Source organism: Odocoileus virginianus, chromosome 5, assembly GCF_023699985.2.
Source record: "Odocoileus virginianus isolate 20LAN1187 ecotype Illinois chromosome 5, Ovbor_1.2, whole genome shotgun sequence".
In the NCBI taxonomy this organism is placed as follows: Eukaryota; Metazoa; Chordata; class Mammalia; order Artiodactyla; family Cervidae; genus Odocoileus; species Odocoileus virginianus.
In genome coordinates, this window is record NC_069678.1 from 82,146,556 (window position 1) to 82,167,888 (window position 21,333).

Sequence of the window (21,333 nt, forward strand, 5' to 3'; positions counted from 1 at the left end):
CAGTCATATCCACAACTGGGTGTTGTTTTTGCTTTGGGAAAAATTATACCCATATAAATATCCAAAAGCACTAATTATTTAGGGATAGAGATATATGTAAAAAAATCATAAAGAAAAACTGAATGGAATCATTATAAAAGTCAAGGGAGGAACTTCCCTGGTGGTACAGTGACTAAGACTCTGAGCTTTCAGTGAAGGGGGCCTGGGTTCAATCCCTGGTCAGGGAACTGGATTCCACATGTGGCAACTAAGAGTTCGCATGCTGCAACTAAATATCGCACATGCCACAACAAAGATTGAAGATCCCGAGTGCCACAGCTAAGACCTGGTACAGTCAAATAAATAAACAGAGTTAAAAAAAAATCAAGGGAGTGAATATCCAGGTAAGGGAGCGGTGGGTTATGATCAAGAAGGATACAAGGACTTCTAGGATGCTGGAAATGTTCTGTTTCTTGGGCTGGCTGTGGTTTCATTGAGTATTCAATTATTTGTTTAACTGCATGCATATGTTTTGTGAACCTTTCTCTAGGGAAGCTATATTTCACAATATAAAAGAAAAAGTAGTGCACTTAGCAAAAAAACCAAGAGGCACATTAACAACAGTATACTGCTAGATGCATTTATAAGTGAAAAGCTATTTTTGTTGAAAATTAAAAATCAGAAGAGGCTTTACATAGAAGATACGTGTGAATTGAAACATAAATGATTCCCTGCTTTCCAACCTGGGTCCTACAAAGAAGGATAGAGTGAAGGAGGACTGTTCTGGCATCAGTGAAGTAGTGACAACAGACTACACCATTAACAATTACAGGCACATCAAAAATGACAGAATGATTTTGGTTTGTTTCCAAGGCAAACCATTCAACATCACAGTAATCCAAGTCTATGCGCCAACCACTGATGCCAAAGAAGCTGAAGTTGATCAGTTCTATGAAGACTGATAAGACTTCCTAGAACTAACACCATAAAAAGATGTCCTATTCATCACAGGGGACTGGAATGCAAAAGTAGGAAATCAAGAGATACCTGGAGTAATAGGCAAGTTTGGCCTTAGAGAACAAAATGAAGCAGGGGAAAGGCTAACAGAGTTTTACCAAGAGTGCACTGGTCATAGCAAACACCCCTTTCCAACAACAAAAGAGAAGACGCTACACATGGACATCACCAGATGGTCAATACCAAAATCAGACTGATTACATTCTTTGTAGCCAAAGATAGAGAACCTCTATACAGTCAGCAAAAGCAAGACCTGGAGCCAACTGTGGCTCAGATCATGAGCTCCTTATTGTAAAATTCAGGGCTCATCACTGACTCAATGGACATTAACTGGGGCAAACTCCAGGAGTGAGTAAGGGACAGGGAGGTCTGGTGTGCTATACTCTGTGGGGTCACAAAGAATTGGACATGACTTAGCAACTGAACAACCACCACCACCATGGTGTAGATTTCATGAAGCATACCCCTCAGGCACTCAGATCTGGAAATCTGCCACGAAAAAAAAGGCCACTCCAGATGAGTGCATTGAAACCAGGTTCAACAAAGTTTTCTGGGCCAAAGGAATAAGGAATGCCCTATACTGAAGCCATTCAGGTGTGGTTGTCCAGAAAACATACTGAGAATGAAGTTTACCAAATAAACTCTATACACCAGATACCTATGCGCCTGTCACTGCTTTCAAAAATCTGCAGTCAATATTGGTGAGAACTTATGACTGACTGTGAAATCAAGTTATAAAACTGAAAAAAAAGGATTCCTTGACCTAATTCCTGTGAACTATACCATGTACTTATCTGTCTTAAAATACTCAAAGTAACATATTTGACCACTTATATATCTATGTTCTCCACAACTGTAAGTTTCTTGAAGAAAGAAGCTGAGTCTTGTTTAATTGGATTCTTATGATGTAACAGTTCACAGTGTATAGTAGGTAGGAGTGTGTGTGTGTGTGTGTTCAGTCACTCAGTTGTGTCTGATTCTTTGCAACCCCATGAACTGTAGTCCGCCAGGCTCCTCTGTCCATGGGATTTCCCAGGCAAGAATACTGGAGTGGGTGGCCATTTCCTCCTCCAGAGGATCATCCTGACCCAGGGATCAGACACGCATCTCCTCCATCTCTACAGCAGGTGGACTCTTTACCGCTGCGTCATTAGGGACGTCCCTTTAATAGGTACAGTACTCCATAAATTTGTGGAATGAAGAAATGCTGCTTGTCTAGAGTAGTCTATGCATTATATTCAGTGAAGATAATAAACCTTCTCCATGTATTAAGTTTCCAGCTGCTACTCTGTCCTTTCCTCCACAGAGCTCTAATTCCTACTTTAAAGGTGGAGGCCACTAGAATCTTCCTCCCCATCGATTAAAATTATTCTTTTTTTAAATAAAAAAGTGTCAAATTTATTTCAATATCTAGTTTAATTTTTAAACAAAAGCTATTGGACAATTTTTTGCAATTTAAAATTCACTATTAGAGATGAGGAAAACATTAATAAGCTATTAATTATTGACAGCAAATAAAATTATCAACCATGCATTTTATTTTATTTTCCATTTATTTTTATTAGTTGGAGGCTAATTACTTTACAACATTGCAGTGGTTTTTGTCATACACTGAAATGAATTAGCCATGGATTTACATGTATTCCCCATCCCGGTCCCCACTCCCACCTCCCTCTCCACCCAATCCCTCTGGGTCTTCCCAGTACACCAGGCCCGAGCACTTGTCTCATGCATCCAACCTGGGCTGGTGATCTGTTTCACCCTAGATAATATACATGTTTCGATGCTGTTCTCTTGAAACATCCCACCCTCGCCTTCTCCCACAGAGTCCAAAAGTCTGTTCTATACATCTGTGTCTCTTTTTCTGTTTTGCATATAGGGTTATCGTTACCATCTTTCTAAATTCCATATATATGTGTTAGTATACTGTAATGGTCTTCATCTTTCTGGCTTACTTCACTCTGTATAATGGGCTCCAGTTTCGTCCATCTCATTAGAACTGATTCAAATGAATTCTTTTTAATGGCTGAGTAATATTCCATGGTGTATATGTACCACAGCTTCCTCATCCATTCGTCTGCTGATGGGCATCTAGGTTGCTTCCATGTCCTGGCTATTATAAACAGTGCTGCGATGAACATTGGGGTGCACGTGTCTCTTTCAGATCTGGTTTCCTCGGTGTGTATGCCCAGAAGTGGATTGCTGGGTCATATGGCAGTTCTATTTCCAGCTTTTTAAGAAATCTCCACACTGTTTTCCATAGTGGCTGTACTAATTTGCATTCCCACCAACAGTGTAAGAGGGTTCCCTTTTCTCCACACCCTCTCCAGCATTTATTGCTTGTAGACTTTTCAACCATGCATTTTAAAAAGCCATGTTTAAGAGTTAAAAGTTCCAATTATACTATTTAACTGAAGTAAATATTCTTTACCTCTTTATTTCTAATTATAACATTCTCATTTTGACATACCCTTTTAGAATACCTGCTCATCTCCAAGGCTAATCCTTTATCACCTTGACTGTATCTCTTGTACTTCTTCCTCAGATTTGCATCCTTCATTATTCCTGTTCTGAATGATTATACATTTCATCTTCCCCTCATTCATAATCACACCAGTTCAGACGATGTGAAGGTACCATGTTCACCCTAGAAAATACTAGATGCTGTACTTAGGGAAACAGACTAATCTAGAATTCACATACTGATGGTAATTCTCTTTTAATATCCTGTCATGCCTGACTTTCACAGGCTCAGAAAATCCCTGGAGTTGTGATAGCAGACTAAAAGCCTTGGTCTCCGTGGCTGCTTAGGGCTGGGGCAGCCATAGCCTAACACATCTTTCAACTGCTGGATGAGATGGGCTTGTACTAGGGCAAGGACTTCCAATTTAAAAAGAGGGACTAGCACTCTTTCTTTTTAAAGATAGTACCTCGGAAGTGGCCACCACAATAGGCTCTAGGGCAGGGGATGAATCAAGTCACACATTATGCTACATAGAAATGCCTCTGCTGGGGTTCAGATGGGATTCTTCAAGCTGGCTGTTCTCCTTGAAAATACAGTCGTGGGTCTGAGGGTCAGGCCCTAGGGAGAGCTCCCCCTTGAATGTGGCTAATGTCAACACTTCTCAGGAACCTGAAGGCGGTTTCCTTTCAGACTCTGAGAACAGGAGGCCAAGACTCCAGAAAACACTCTGCCTCTAAGCTCTCTCTTACACTTACTTTCAGGTGGGGTCCCAAGCTCACCCATGATTAATATCCCCTCAACAGAAGAAGGACCAAGTTGAAAAGGAGTCTAAGTCAGAATCCCTTTTACCTTGATTGAAGAGAGAATTTGGCAGAAAGTTCTGCAATCTGTTGCAGAGATACAGGAAAAGAGCATGAGTTTTTGGCATCAGCACAAGTCTGGCTTTGAATCCCAGCTCTGCCACTAACTAGCTGTGTATTGGTCAGTGTTTTAAATCCTCTGAGTCCATAAAATGGAGATATATCTACCTGAAGGGTTGTTAAGGGACTAGATCTGATGGACAGAGTGCCTGATGAACTATGGACGGAGGTTTGTGACACTGTACATGAGGCAGGGATCAAGAACACCCCCAAGAAAAACAAATGCAAAAAGGCAAAATGGCTGTCTGAGGAGGCCTTACAAATAGCTGTGAAAAGAAGGGAAGTAAAAAGCAAAGGAGAAAAGGAAAAATATACCCATCTGAATGCAGAGTTCCAAAGAATAGCAAGGAGAGATAGGAAAGCCTTCTTCAGTGATCAGTGCAAAGAAATACAGGAAACAACAGAATGGGAAAGACTAGAGATCTCTACAAAAAGTTAGAGATACCAAGGGAACATTTCATGCAAAGGTAGGCTCAATAAAGAATAGAAATGGTATGGACCTAACAGAAGCAGAAGATTAAGAAGAGGTGGCAAGAATACAGAGAAGAACTATACAAAACAGATCTTCATGACCCAGATAATCACGATGGTGTGATCACTCACCTAAAGCCAGACATCCTGGAATGCAAAGTCAAGTGGGCCTTAGAAAGCATGACTACAAACAAAGCTAGTGGAGGTGATAGAATTCCAGTTGAGCTATTTCAAATCCTAAAAGATGATGCTGTGAAAGTGCTACACTCAATATGCCAGCAAATTTGGAAAACTCAGCAGTGGCCACAGGACTGGAAAAGGTCAGTTTTCATTCTAATCCCAAGGAAAGGCAATGCCAAAGAATGTTCAAACTACTGCACAATTGCACTCATCTCATATGCTAGGAAATCAATGTTCAAAATTCTCCAAGCCAGGCTCTAGCAGTATGTGAACCGTGAACTTCCAGATGTTCAAGCTGGATTTAGAAAAGGCAGAGGAACCAGAGATCAAGCTGCCAACACCCGCTGGATCATCGAAAAAGCAAGAGAGTTCTAGAAAAACATCTACTTCTGCTTTATTGACTATGCCAAAACATTTGACTGTGTGATCACCACAACTGTGGAAAATTCTTCAAGAGATGGGAACACCAGACCATCTGACCTGCCTCTTGAGAAATCTGTATGCAGGTCAGGAAACAACAGTTAGAACTGGACATGGAACAGCAGACTAGTTCCAAATAGGAAAAGGAGTACGTCAAAGCTGTATACTGTTCAGTTCAGTTCAGTCGCTCAGTCGTGTCTGACTCTTTGAGACCCCATGAATTGCAGCATGCCAGCTGCTTATTTAACTTATATGCAGAGTACATCATGAGAAATGCTGGGCTGGATGAAGCACAAGCTGGAATCAAAATTGCCAGGAGAAATATCAGTAACCTCAGATATGCAGATGACACTACCCTTATGGCAGAAAGCAAAGACGAACTAAAGAGCCTCTTGATGAAAGTGAAAGAGGAGAGTGAAAATGTTGGCTTAAAACTCAACATTCAGAAAACTAAGATCATGGCATCTGGTCCTGTCGTTTTATGGCAAATAGATGGGGAAACAATGAAAACAGTGAGAGACTTTATTTTTGGGGGCTCCAAAATCACTGCAGATGGTGACTGCAGCCATGAAATTAAAAGACACTGGCTCCTTGGAAGAAAAGTTATGACAAACCTGGACAGCATATTAAAAAGCAGAGACGTTACTTTGCCATCAATGGTCCATCTAGTCAAAGCTATGGTTTTTCCAGTGGTCATATATGGATGTGAGAGTTGGACTATAAAGAAAGCTGAGTGCCAAATAATTGATGCTTTTGAAGTGTAGTGTTGGAGAAGACTTTTGAGAGTCCCTTGGACTGCAAGGAGATCCAACCAGTCCATCCTAAAGGAAATCAGTCCTGAATATTCATTGGAAGGACTGATGTTGAGGCTGAAAAACTCCAATACTTTCACCACCTGATGGGAAGAACTGACTCATTTGAAAAGACCCTGATGCTGGGAAAGATTGAGGGTGGAAGGAGAAGGGGATGACAGAGGATGAGATGGTTGGATGGCATCACCAACTCGATGGACATGAGTTTGAGTAAACACCGGGAGTTGGTGATGGACAGGGAGGCCTGGCATGCTGAAGTCCATGGGGTCACAAAGAGTCAGACACGACTGAGCGACTGAACTGAACTGAACTGAAACAGGGAAATCCCTGTTTCCCTTTCATTTCTTCCATAACAGGCTGGGAGCATGAGCCCCAATCCCAAGATCAGCCTTGACAAAATTCCTCCATTCTTTGCTATGCCCTCTTCATTTTTCGCCCTTCTCCTCCCTTGCACAGTATGTACCTGCTGGAATGAACTCTTTTCACTTCCTTGAACACATAGAGCTCTTTCTTCACAGAAACAGTCCAATAGAACTTTCTATAATAATAATAATAAAAAGAAATTTCTGCAGGGATGACAAAGTTCCATATTAGGGAATTCCCTGGCAGTCCAGTGGTTAGGACTCTGCTTTCACTAACAAAGGCCTGGGTTCATTCCCTGGTTGGAGAATGAAGATCCCACAAGTCATGCATGTAGGAAAAAAAAAACAAGGAAAATCTCCATATTACAGCAGTCCACTAAAGTACCCATAGCCTTGTGTGGTAGTCAGCATTTGAACGTAGCTAATGGGACCAATGAGATAAAGTTTCAACCTTCTTTAATTTTAATTAATTTAAATAGCCCCACATGGCTAGTGCGTATCATAACTTAAGAGTTCTAAACTGTAAATCTTTGCATTTGTCACTTCCCCACTCTTCACCTACCTAACTTCTACTCCGTCTTAAAATTTCAAGTTGCACACCTATTTTTCCAGGATGGATATCCTAAGACCCTGGACTCAGTTTAGTTTCTTCTCTGTTATTTCCATAGCATCCTCTACACTTCTCCTATAATATCACTTATCACATTTTAAAAATTACTGTTTTGTATTTTCCATCAGGGTATAAGCTTCATTGGTGTTCTTAGGGCCCTACAGATATCTTCTCTCAGGTATGGATACTTCTTACCTTCCATTTGAGTGGACACCCATGGGACCTCAGGATTTAGACCTTTTCCAAGTTGGGAACTATTATCTTTGAGGCAATTTCTACACATCGGAAGCTTCAAGGACTAATTAGGTGTGGCCTTATACCTTTCAAAGTGAGAGTGAAAGTGTTAGTCTCCCCATCGTGGCCGACTCTTTGTGACCCCATGAACTGTATGCAGCCCACCAGGCTCCGCTGTCCATGGAATTCTCCAGGCAGAAATACCGGGGTGGGTAGCCATTCCCTTCTCCAGGGGATCTTCCCAAATCAGGGATCAAACTCAGGTTTCCTGGAATGCAGGAACACGGACTTTACTGCCTGAGTCACCGGGGAAGCCCCAAAAATGAGAAGCGAAAAGTCAGACATGAAATAGGAAAGGAATAATAAAATGCCTCATTATATACGCAAAACAAACAACAATAAAGCCCCACCAATATATCAGGACAAATGATCAACTGGGAAAAAATATAAAACATAATGTATACATAAAAAAGTATTAATAAAAAGAGTGCTTAAAATCAGTAAGAGAAAAATGGCCACCACAGGGATAAAAGAAATGAACAGGCAATCCAGAAAAAAAAAAAAAAAATCTAATCTCAAAAATATTAAAAAATGTTTAACTTCACTATTAATTAAATAAATGCAGATTAAATGGACATAATACCATTTTTGCTTATTAAACTGGCAAAGATTAAAAAGTTTCATCATAATGTGTTGATAATAGCATGGAGAAATAAGTAATCTGGCTAGAAGCACAAAAATTGACATATGCATATTTTTATCCAGCAGTCTACTTTTAGGAATATATCCTCTGAAAATGACCAGGCATTTGACAGAGGTGAATTTATAAAGTATTCTCTGTAAGTGTTTATAATACTGAAAAGCTGGGAACACTCTAATTAGACAGAGGGTGGTTAAATAAAATATGATACATCCCTGCTATGGAATACTGAGTAACTATCAAGAGTGGTGCTATATAGATCTGTATTTACCAGTATGGAACACTATCTAAAATAAATGAAAAAGTGAAAAAGAAAGTCACAAGCTAGCACGTTAATATAATTTTACTTTGATAAAAACTTTTTGTCAACTTATCTATCTACTCATAAAAACAATCTTGAAGGGTATATGTCAAAATATTAATAGTTCCGTGAAGATGTTTCACTATTTTTCCTGCTTAAAATCATAACTAGCCAGTCCTCCCTAGGACTCTCTTGTGAAGGACTTGATGTTCTCTCACGAGGGTCACAGAGGACCTCGGATTTATCCAGTACTAGGTGTCCTGACTGATGCAGCTGTAGACTCTCTGGTCATCTGGACCTTATCTATTTTATTCACTGCAGTGTCCTCTGTGTCTGTAACTGCCTAGCACATAGTAGGCATCCAATAAATACGTGTTGAATTAATGCATCATGTCAGAGAACCAATTCTGTTAACAATAAAGCATATTTAAACATTGACAAATTAAATCCAGAACATGTAATTCACAAAACTTAAGATAACAAAAGATTCTTAAATAAGCTTTACTCTTTATTCACCCTTAGAATGCTGGGGCCAGAAATTTACTTTCTTCTATCATCTGTGTCCTTTCCCAGAAGAGTGTGAAAAGCAGTGAACAACATCTTTGTGCAAGGCCTCTCCCACCCCCTTCTGACGCTAGGTATTACAATTCTAACTCACAGATGAGAAAATGAAGGTCTGGCAGTCGCTCAAGGTCACACAGTTAAGAAGCAGGGGAGTCAGGACCTAAATCCAGGTCCATTTGTGTCCAAAATCCATCAATGGCTTCAAGAGGTACAAAATAAGACAATGAAAAGGACATTGCAGGTTCGTGACAGCTAATGTTTGTGCTTCCTAACAAGTCACCACCACTTAGCCCTGAGCTCCCATGTCTAAGAGGTGCTTTTTCTTAACCCTTGGAGAATCCAGAGGACGATTCGTCACCAGGGTTATTAGCATTTCTCCCTGGATATCGACAGCTTGTCTTTCCTCCCTCCAACCAGTGACTGATTTCTTCAAATGCTCGCCAAATACAGCCCAAGTCACCATGGTAAACGTATTGACAGAATCATATTAAAAGCTACTGAGCATTTACAGGGTTGTAAGTTATGCAAGGGGAGGGGGGGAAAGATAAGAAAAAACACAAGGAAAGAAAACAAGTTCAATCAGCAGTGACAATTATTTATTTAGAAGCTGCTGGTTGGAACAGTTTTTTAAATATGCTTTAATTGCTAATTATGGTTTCTTCAGGAGAGGGGCCTCAGTTCGAGTTGCTTCACCTTAAAGCTAATCATTAATATTTTAGTTGCTCAGCTCAGAGATGATGTAAATGCCGAAGACTCACCCACAGCCGCATCCATGCAGTTAGCATCTGCTGCTGGCTCCGAAATAGAGTCTACCCCATTGGTTTTGCTACCCTAATCCCAAAGTGGGCCAGTCCACTTACCATAAGGGAGCAGACATTTAAGTCCTTATTTCTCTAAAGATTAGGGCTGGTTCAATAAGCAAAATTCTGCTCTAAGCTACCTAGACAACTGACAATTTTTCAAAGGAATGACCTATCTTTCCTAAGTTAATTTGCACCTTTTATTGGGGGACATAAGTGTTGCCTTAGGCAAGATAGAGAATACAGAAGAGTTTGTTTCCAGCTCCTAATTCCCTGGGTGTTTCGATGTGAACCTGATAACAAATAAGGTCAGCCTCCAGGCCCAGGAGGCACTGAGGGTAAACAGGCATGATGGCTCCTGGTCCCTGCGTGGGAGTTTGTTTGGCGGAGCCCTGTCTCCCGTGTCTCTGACTTCACATGCTTCTTAAGGAGACTCTAATCCTCACAGGAGAGTTTAATCTGTGCATTTGCACGCATCTCATCAGCACCCTGCTTTGTGGAGGGCTGTTTGATGTCCCAAGGAAAAGACTTCGAAGTCTTTTAAAGCCTTTTTGATGTGAACCAGAAAATCACGTTTTGTCGAGAGTGCACTCAACTTGAACCTCAAAAGGTTCAGGACTCAGAAACCACACGGTTCAAGTGGGATTTAAACTGGGCAAAATCACTTCCTTGTCTTCCTCGGCAATTCCCTCCCCTGGCCTTTGTGCTAACAGTTTCTGTACCCTGTTGGCCCTTTCCCCCTTTTCACTCGCTCTCTCCTTCACACACACATGCACAGACACACATCTTGGCAAGAAAACCTTATGAAAAAGAAAGCTGTATCACCCCCAAAGAAGTGGATCTCGTCTCTCCACTGAGGATGAAAGCAATGCCCCACTCCACCTTGTCCTCAGAGATTCTGAATGGCCATGGCTGTAGTCTCAGAGACCTGGAATGCTCCAGGTGGGGCCAAATGATTTACAGAATCAAACAGCTATGATTATATCCTTAATAGAGGCATTTAACTAGGTACAAGACTAGGGATCCCTGTGCTCCAGGGAGCTTTTACAGAGAAAACTGGAAACTTGCTTTGGGGAGTAGCTACGGTGCATGTGAAGGAAGCACATACCTTAGGATTTCACTGTTTCATTTGGGAATGAAGGAGACTTGACTCTTCCTAACATTAAAGAGTTTTCCAGTTGTCATGTACTGATATAAGAGTTGGACCATAAAGAAGGCTGAGCACTGAAGAACTGATGTTTTCGACTGTGGTGCTGGAGAAGATTCTTCAGAGTCCCTTGGACAGCAAGGAGATCAAACCAGTCAACCCTAAAGGAAATCAACCCTGAATATTCATTGGAAGGACTGATACTGAAGCTGAAGTGCCAATACTTTGGCCACCTGATACGAAGAGTTGACTCACTGGAAAAGACCCTGATGCTAGGAAAGACTGAGGGTAAGACGAGAAGGGGGTGATAGAGGATGAGATGGTTGGATGGCACTACTGACTCAATAGACATAAGTTGGAGCAAACTCCAGGAGATAGTGAAGGATAGGGAAGCCTGGTGTGCTACAGTTCATGGGGTCGAAAAGAGACTGGAAATGACTTAGCGACCGAACAGTAAAATCAAAGGGAAGAATTTAGCTGAGAGGATAATATAACCCTAACTTGATCTTTCCAGAGTTCTCTTCTTATTTTTTCTCTTTAGATTTGAAAATCCCATTACGCAAACGCCAGTGAAAGTTTAGATTCAGGAGACAGGATCTCAACTGTGAAAAGATTCAAAGTGTTTGTAACACCCTAAGGAACCCTCAGATGCCTTGTCCTCAAGGCTGGAACTACATCAAAGCTCCAGTGACCACTGTCTCATGTCCTGCTATCCCATGTGCTATGCTTAGTCACTCAGTCATGTCTGACTCTTTGAGACCCCTCTGTCCATGAGGATTCTCCAGGCAAGAATACTGGAGTGGGTTGCCATGCCCTCCTCCAGGGGATCTTCCCAACCCAGGGATCAAACCCAGGCCTCCTGCACTGCAGGTGGATTCTTTACCGTCTGAGCTGTGGGGGAAGCCCAAGAACACTGGAGGTAGTCTATCCCTTCTCCAGGGATCTTCCTGACCCAGAAATCAAAGCAGGGTCTCCTGAATTGCAGGCAGATTCTTTATAGCCGAGCTACCAGGGAAGCCCGCTAACCATCATGGTCACTATTTATTGAGCGGCTACTGGAGATCAGGTGAAAGTGAAAGTATCAGTCGCTCAATCCCAGGCTGCTCTGTCCATACGATTTCCCAGGCAAGAATAATGGAGTGGGCTGCCATTCCCTTCTCCACAAATCTTCCTAACCCAGGAATCAAACCTGAGTCTCCCACATTGCTGGCAGATTCTTTACTGTCTGAGCCACCAGATCAGGTACCATGCTATAAATACATTATCTTACTTAATTTGTTCAATAAAACAAAAAGATGAGTTAGCTCATTCCCATTTTGCAGACATGAAAACCGAGGCTCAAAAAGTCTAAATGACCTGCCCCAAAGCAGCACAACTAATAAGTCCTCAAGCTGTAACTAAAACCCAATCTGCTGAGCATCAAAGTCAATGTTCTTGGCTTAACACCCTGTTATGCAGCATCTGTTCGGTTGCAGTTTTGGGGTTTTTAAAGACAGTGCTTTATACATTTGTTTATTTAGTATTTATTAAGTACCTACTATGGGAAAGGCATTGTGGATATTTCAAGAACTATAAGACATGATTCCTTCCCCCTGTTCCACTGTGACTACTGCCTTTTGATAGTGGTTCTCTTTTACTGGCATTTACCTTCCTTCAATCGGTTATTCACATAGCATAGCAGCCTGAGTAATCTTTTTAAATGATAAATCACAACATGGTTATTTTACTGTTTAAACACTGCGGCCTCCTGTTGCATGGCATAGGAGGCATGTGGCCTCCTAGAACAAAATTCAAACTCTTTGTGATCTAAAAGATTCTGAAGTCGAGCCCTTCCCCAGTTCATCTCCTTCCATATTCCCCCATCCTAGCCCTCAGACCTTCTCTCTGCTCTTTCAATGAGCCAACACACTCTTCTTCCAAACACTTGTGATTGTCACCTGATCATCATTCATATTTCAATTTAAACATCACCTTCAGAGGTATATCAGGCATATTTGACACATCATATAATTTTTTATAACAAATAATCATGTCATAATCAGGCACAAACTAGTTTTTGATTAATTCTTTAGTTTTAGGATAAGTGATTAACAATTTTAAAAGAATGTTTTATCTTAAAAGATTTTCTAGTTCAGTAAACTATTCACTAGATGAACTAAAATTTGCACAGACCAAACAAAAACGTCACTCACCTCAGTTCACAGCTTGTTTCACTGTTCCAAAATTTAAACATAAGGGAGAACACCAAGTGGTCACAAAGAACTGAAGTAACAATTAACATGCTCTTGTTGTTTACTGTGAATACATTGTTCACACGCAGAATATGCAGTATATAGGACTTGGGAACAGAAACTGCCCTGAGTGAGCTCAGATGTTGCTGAGCTGTTAGGCGCTTTCACTTGAAGCAAATCTACAGCTGTTGGGGCCCACAGTGTAACTGGAAGCTCTCCCAGTTCTTCCTTATAGAACACAATGTTTATTAAAGAATAAATAATAGAAAAGATGCAAACTTGAAACTTTCATGCATATGTGCATGCTAAGTTGCTTCAATCCTGTCTGACTCTTTGTGACCCTGTGGACTGTGTAACCCGCCAAGCTCCTCTTTCCATGGGATTTTCTAGGCAAGAAAACTGGAGTGGGTTGCCATTTCCTTCTCCAGGGGATCTTCCTGACTCAAGGTTCGAACCTGCATCTCCTATGTCTCCTGCATTGGCAGGCAGGCTCTTCACCACTAGGGCCACCGGGAAGCCCTGAAATTTATGTATGTATGATTAAAATTCAAGAACCACCGCAATTTTTCAAAACCTGGACCAACAAAAGGTGCTTTTTGAGAGAAATATTTTATAATCAACATTGTTTAAAACTGCCAGCCTGGTATTTAAAAGTAAACAAACTTTTAGTTGCTTGTTGTTTTAAAATTCCTCTATAGAGTAACATAACTAAACTACTCCCCTCACAAATGCACATTTCACTATCTTATCATGATAAAAAACACTGCAACAGGGGGAAAACCAGGTATTACGGGAATAAAAACAGGGTTAAAGAAGTAGAAAAAGAACCAAAGGAATATCATGTCCCAGAAGCCAAGGGAAGGGAGTTCCAAGAAGGATGAAGTCATCAATTGTATCTGGTACTATAGAGGATCCCTCCCATGAAGCAGGTGCCAAGGCCAATGGGAGGGCCCAGAGACCTCCCTCCATGTCACGGGAAGGTAAAACCAAGGCCTCCTTCCTCTGGCTGCCATGTAAACTAATTCAGAGGAAACATTTCTTCCACATGGTCTTTACTGTTTCTTATCATTAGTGGCAGAAAGACAGATGTGGACATATATTGAGCCAATGGTAGGTATGTTTTCTAGACCCTAAAGCTGCAGAGAACTGCCAGTGGACACTACTAGCCCTGATGGTGCAGAGAGGAAAGAGACCCCATTTAGAGGATGGTGAGGGGTGGAGTCTTCTGACCTGCTCCTCTGTGGCCACAGTGCCCCACGTGAGGGGCAACTCTTATAGAAATGGCCACAAACAGAGACAGTTAAGTGGGGTTCCACGTACCACTCACATCTGTTCTCTGTCCACCCCACCCTGCTCATTTAAAGAAAGTAGCATCATCTGACCACCTTTAAGTCTCTTCATTTTTGAACCCCTGTCACCATATAGCTCCCAGACAAGTCTACACTTTTGGAACATTGAAACTGAAACAACCATCAGTTTAACTTTTTACAAACTAATCCAGAAAAGAAAATTAACAAACAACAACAAGAAATCAGACACTTGCCCAGAAACTGTGACTATATATCCCATACCATTTGGCCATGAAAGAAATGGAACCAGTTAGTAATTAGTTCTAGAACCAGAGGAATCATTCAATTTTATCAATTCATCTCTCCAAGATTCAATCTTTAGATGCTAGGTTATGGCTCTGTCCCATAATATAGTCTTCCAGATTTTCTTTTTAAAAATAAATCTTTGAGAATAGCTTTTGGATTTACAGAAAAATTGCAAAGATAGTACAGAGTTCCAAAATTCCTCACACTCATTTCCCCTATTACCAATATTAACATCTTATTTTAGTATGGTAATTTGGATGTTTCGAAAGAACAGTATGTATATTATCTATAGTGAAGCAGATTACCAGCCCAGGTGGGATGCATGAGACAAGTGCTCGGGCCTGGTGCGCTGGGAAGACCCAGAGGAATTGGGTGGAGAGGGAGGTGGGAGGGGGGATTGGGATGGGGAATACATGTAACTCCATGGCTGATTCATGTCAATGTATGACAAAACCCACTGAAATGTTGTGAAGTAATTAGCCTCCAACTAATAAAAATAAATGAAAAGAAAAAAATTAATAAACCTTTAAGAATAGCTTTTAGATTTACAGAAAAATTGCAAAGATAGTACAGAGTTCCAAAATTCCTCACACTCGTTTCCCCTATTATCAATATTAACATCTTATTTTAGTACGGTAATTTGTCATAATTAATGAGCCAATATCAATACACTATTTTAACTAAAGTCCATATTTTATTCAAATTTTTAGAGTTTTATTCAAATCAACGAGTTTTTCCCATTAACAAGGGCTTCCCCATGGCTCAGTGGTAAAGAATCTGCTTACAATGCAAGAGATGCAGGTTTGAGCCCTAGGTCAGGAAGATCCCCTGGAGAAGGAAATGGCAACCCACTCCAGTATTCTTGCCTGGAAAATCCCTTGGACAGAGGACAGGCCATGGGGTTGCAAAAGAGTCAGACACGACTTAGCCACTAAACTACAACAATGAATTTTTCTGTTCCAGTGCTTCCAAATTATGTGTTTTCAATCATAAACCAGATTTTTAAATCATAAAAGTAATATATGCACATGTTAACTATTCAAATACTACAGAAGACCATAATTAAAGCATTAATCCTACTTTCCATCTCAGTCATGTTCCTCAAAGGAGATACTGTTAATAATTTCTTTCATACTCTTTCAAGAGTTCTATATACATATACAAAGATAAATACAGAGGATCTTCTTCTCTGTACAAAGGGGTCATATACTTCTCTGTACCTTGTTTTACATATAAGCACATATGGCCCTAACTCATTTTTAAAAACCACTACCTAATATTCTATTATATAGATGTATCATAATTTATTTTACCAAATCCCCATCAATGTACATTTGTTTCAGCTTTTTTTTTTAAATTACAAACAATACTATAAAGTACATACTTCTTTATGTACTTGACCAAATACATATAGGACAATTTCTTACTGTTGAATCTCACCAAAGGATATTTGCATTTAAAATGTTCATAGGCAAACATTGCCAAAATGCCCTCCAAAGAGACTATATCACTTTATACTCCCCACAACGATGTGTATGGGATCCTGTTTCCCTATATTTTCATCAGTGGCTATGTTATCAAACAAGACAGGTAATTCTTTGAAACGCTTCAAAATTTCCATTGTCTTCCTGCCTCCTTCTTCAAGTTTTCTTTCCTTCTTTTAGCTTTCTGGTCACTTTTGGTTTTCTTCCTGCCTCCCTCTGTGAAAACTGTCTTATACTTTTTCTACACTTATACTCTTGATTCCCTTTCCTCACTTTACTAACAACTTCATTTTTTCTGCTCACAAAGTTCCCCTAAAGTTTCTCTGCAGCTCATCATGATTCAGTGAAAAAAAAAAAAGAAAAGAAAAAACAGACTCTACTCTACTCTCTCAACCTGCTGGCCATCCAGAACCAAGAAAGAATGTTAATAGGGAAACTCAAAAATCTTTAACCCGGGTCAAAATATCAGAAGGAATAAATTCATCCTGGCATAATTCTGAGGGAAAAAACATCAAGAAGAATTCTGCATTGTTTCCTTGCTAGAACTTAATCTGTTATTTTTTCCTACATTCCACACCTGGATTTCCTCCCTTTGAATCAACAGTTCTTAATTTTTTATTCACTACTCGTGTGTGTGTGTGTGTGTGTGTGTGTGTGTGTGTGTGGCTGGAATTGGAATGGAGGCAAAAGTGAAGGTGGAAGGAAAGAAAGGGGGAAAAAAAAATCCCAAAGCAGTTCATCGAAGAGCAGGGACAAATGGACAGGAAGGGTAGTGGGAACGGGGCAAAATACAGCTCAGGAAAAAGCCAACTTAAGTCCTCTAAGAAAAGTTCTATACTTTGGCTTCATCACCATTCCCTTCATTCCTGAGCTCTGAAAATAGAATCATGGGGCAGGAATGGGTTGGATGGTAGGGCAGAATGGAAGAGGGAGTAAAAGCATCATGTTCCTATAACTCCACCCCCCATCCGCCACTACCCCCAACTTCTTATCCAGCAAAGCCCTATGCACCATCAGGAATCAGCTTAATAGAATAAACCACTTAGGGCTGAGGCTCAGAGAAAGTCAAAGACCCCACAATCTCCTTGCCTATTAAGCTTCTTAGAAGTTAGAGTGCTGCTAAAGAAAGTGATATTGGGGCCAACCTACTTAGAAAGAACACAAAGATGCTAAGTAGGGAAGAGGGAGGCCAGTTTGGGGGTTTATGAGCATCAATATATCCTTAACTACAGACGATGGTAGAGACTGAAGTGGGAGCAAAAGTGGCCAGCAGTGAGAAATGGGGGCTTTCAGAAGTCTTCAAGTCTTCCAGTTGAGATTGAGGAGAGGGTATTTGTACACTGTACAAATGGGATGAAAATCTGAATAGTAAATAAAGGAATATTTGTTCCTTAGGATAAAGGGGAAATTGGGCTTCCTAGGTGGCACTAATGGTAAAGAACCCGCCTGCCAATGCAGGAGACATGGAGACGCAGGTTCGATCCCTGGGTCGGGAAGATCCCCTCGAGGAGGGCGTGGCAACCCACCCCAGTATTCTTGCCTGGAGAATCTCATGGACAGAGGAGCCTGGCGGGCTACAGTCCATTGGTCTCAAAAATCGGACACATTGAAGGGACTTAGCACGCCAAAGGGAAATCAATCTGTCTTAAGCTTCATGTAAGTAATTAGGCAATAAGATAAATAAAGCAATCTGCAATAGTTCCTTCCTAGCTCAAATTTCCCAGTGATTCTAGGCATTCTGCCACTCCCTTATCCTCTCCCCAGTATAGCTGGCAAAGAGCCCAGGGGCTCGCCATCTCAGTGACTGGCAGGGCAGAGGCCAAGAACAAGACTAACCAGGGCTTCCCTGGAGGTCCACTGGTTAAGAATCCACACTGCAATGCACGGGACACCGCTTTGATCTCTGGCCTGGGAAAATCCCACATGCCATGGGGCAACTAAGCCCGTGTGCCACAATTACTGAAGCTCTAGCACCTATGCTCTGCAACAAGAGACGCCATCATAATGAGGAATCCGTACGCTTTGAGCCCCTGCTGGCTGCACCTGGAGAAAGCTCACACACAGCAATGAAGATCCTGCACAGCCAAAAATTAAAAACAAACAAACAAACACACTAACCAAACCTTTGATCACAAAAGAAAGTTCTGATGGCTCACAGTCCTTTCCTGAGTAAGAGTTCTAGTTATTTCCACCCTAAGCTTTTAAGGGTAGTTAAAAAGGGGGATCATCATCAGGTGATTTCTAGCCCTCCTTACCCCAACCCCATTTAAGTGGAGTCAAGAAGGAGGGACAATGTGGGTACCAGTTCCTTAATAACAATCGGGAATTTTTTTTCGGCTCTAGAAAGACCTGTCACAAACTGTACAAACCCATAAGAGATCAAGGCTCACCAGAATCAGTATCCCTGCAATGTTACCAAAAGCAGAGGTTGGAGGGGCAGGGTTGGGGGAAAGAGCCTGACTCAAGAGACTCCAAATCTGTGCCCAAGCCCTGGTAACAGTGATTCTAGCTAACATGTATTAAAGGCTTACTTTTCACCCGGCCCTGTCTTAGGACTTGATTTGTATTCCATATGAACTCACTTAACCCTTCTAACAACCCTAGGGGATTGATACTGTTGTTCAGTTGGTAAGTTGTGTCTGATCCTTTGTGATGCCATGAACTGCAGCACACCAGGCTCCTCCGTCCTCCACTATCTCCCCACTATCTCGTGAGTTTGTTCAAATTCATGTCCACTGAGTCGGTGATGTTATCTAACCATTTCATCCTCTGCTGATCTCTTCTCCTTCTGCCTTCAGTCTTTTCCAGCATCAGGGTCTTTCCCATCGAGCTGGCTCTTCGCATCAAGTGGCCAAAATAATGGAGCTTCAGCTTCAGCATCATTCCTTCCACTGAATATTCAGGATTGATTTCCTTTGGGATTGACTGGTTTGCTCTCCTTACTGTCCAAGGGACTCTCAAGAGTCTTCTCCAATACCATAGTTCAAAAGTATCAGCATCAATTCTTCGGTGCTCAGCCTTCTTTATGGTCCAATTCTTACATCTGTACATGACTCCTGGAAAAACCATAGCCTTGACTATACAGACCTTTGTAGGCAAAGCGATGTCTCAGCTTTTTAATACACTATCTCGGTTTGTCACAGTTTTTCTTCCAAGGAGCGTCTTTAAAAGGGGATTGATACAGTGCCAATTCCACTTTACCCTGAGGAAACCGAGGCACAGAAAGATGAGATGTCACTGTCCTGTCTCAGGAGTTGGCTCTTCTGAATTGTGGTATCTGTAAAGTGCTGCTGCTGCTGCTGCTGCTAAGTCATTTCAGTCGTGTCCGACTCTGTGTGACCCCATAGACAGCAGCCCACCAGGCTCCCCCGTCCCTGGGATTCTCCAGGCAAGAACACTGGAGTGGGCTGCCATTTCCTTCTCCAATGCATGAAAGTGAAAAGTGAAAGTGAAGTCGCTCAGTCATGTCTGACTCTTAGCGACCCCATGGACTGCAGCCCACCAGGCTCCTCCGTCCATGGGATTTTCCAGGCAAGAGTACTGGAGTGGGGCGCCATTGCCTTCTCCGATCTGTAAAGTGCAGAGTATCCCAAAAGCAGGCCCTGCACTGCAAGAAGCACCAGAACTCAGCAGATGCCAAAACATCTTCCCCTTCCCATCAAGGGGTACATTGGACAAACTAGTTTTTGTTTTGGTTTAAATCATAACTAGTACATTCCAGGCAACACACTAGGCACTGAGAATAGAGATGACACAGTCACCACTTCACAGAACTCACAGTGTAGACAGAGTGGCAAAGGCTTGTGAAACAGATTGTGCCTGAGGGCTGTTCACTACAGAAGACTTTGAGTAAGGAACCAGCCTGACATACGCAGGTGTGGTGCTGAGAAATGTGTCCAGAACAGGTGAGCAGATTCAAGGATTCTTATTCTTATTCCCTCACAAATCTAACCCCAGACCTCCCTCTCCTAGGGTTTATTCTTCTCCTCATCGGCTCTGGAGCCAGACTGCCTGGATTTGAATCTCATTTCTGCTATTTCTTGCTGTTGTGACAATGAATACATTGCTCAAACACTGGGCCTTGGTTTCCTCATCTGTAAAATGGAAATAACATATACCCATCCCATAGGGATTTTATTAGGATTAAATAAACAATTGCCTGTAAAGCACTCAGAATTGGGCCTGACACCTAGAAAGCACTCCAAAAGTGTTACTAGTCTTATGAGGAGCTGCCTCTGTGCCTGTCTGGAACAGCAGTCATTCCACTTGCAATAAAAAGACTGAATTTAAACGCATCTGGTACGGTTAGTTTAAGGAAGATAGGAAGTCTCCGGGACTAAATAGAAGGAGAACAGTTCCCTTGGGAATTTGGAGGAATAACCCTGGAACTTGTTAATTAAGATCTTGTTAATGAATCTGCTTGTTAATAGTCTATTAAATAATCACACAATGAAGTTGACCGCACAAGTAAAGCCTTTTTCAAATGCTTGTTCTTTCCAATCCTCCTGGCCCAGTTCTGACTTCTAAAGCTCTCCCTTAAGGGCAAGCCCTTCCAAATCCTTCCAATCTGACAGGGGCCTCTTCATCTTGTCCCGTCGCCTGGAGAACAGGGCTGTTCTCGCAGCCTAGGAAAGGTCTCCAGGGCAAAGCCCTCTTCAATTTGATTCTGCCCATCATTCCTTAGGCCAGGGCATTATGCCTCTGAGCCAAAACATTTCCCTCCAGGAAGCAGGAACAGAGTCACTGGCCCTGGAAACCAAAAAATAAAGGTACTTTGAATTTTGCTGAGAAGAAAGGCAGTACATTCCTTTCAGTGGGAATCTGGCAAGATAAAATTTCAGTGGAGGTATCACAGATCTGTTACCGAAAGGGACCTGCCAACCTACGTTCACAAAAAGCCGACACAACTTTTTCCCCAAACCTCCTAGAAAAATAAATAGTTGTAGCCAGTGTCAAGGAGCGCAGCCTCTTCTGGAGCCAACTTCAAGGAAGAAACGGTGTGTAAGAGCTCCCTCCAGGTCGAACACTCAAGTACTTCATAA

The 21,333-nt window shown here is 41.6% G+C and overlaps 1 protein-coding gene across 2 annotated transcripts in view; it reads right to left on the reverse strand.

Annotated features, from left to right (window-relative positions):
* RNF220 (ring finger protein 220) overlaps positions 1-21,333 on the reverse strand; it is a 271,239-nt gene that overhangs the window by 228,682 nt on the left and 21,224 nt on the right. The gene's annotated exons all lie outside the window — the stretch shown is intronic.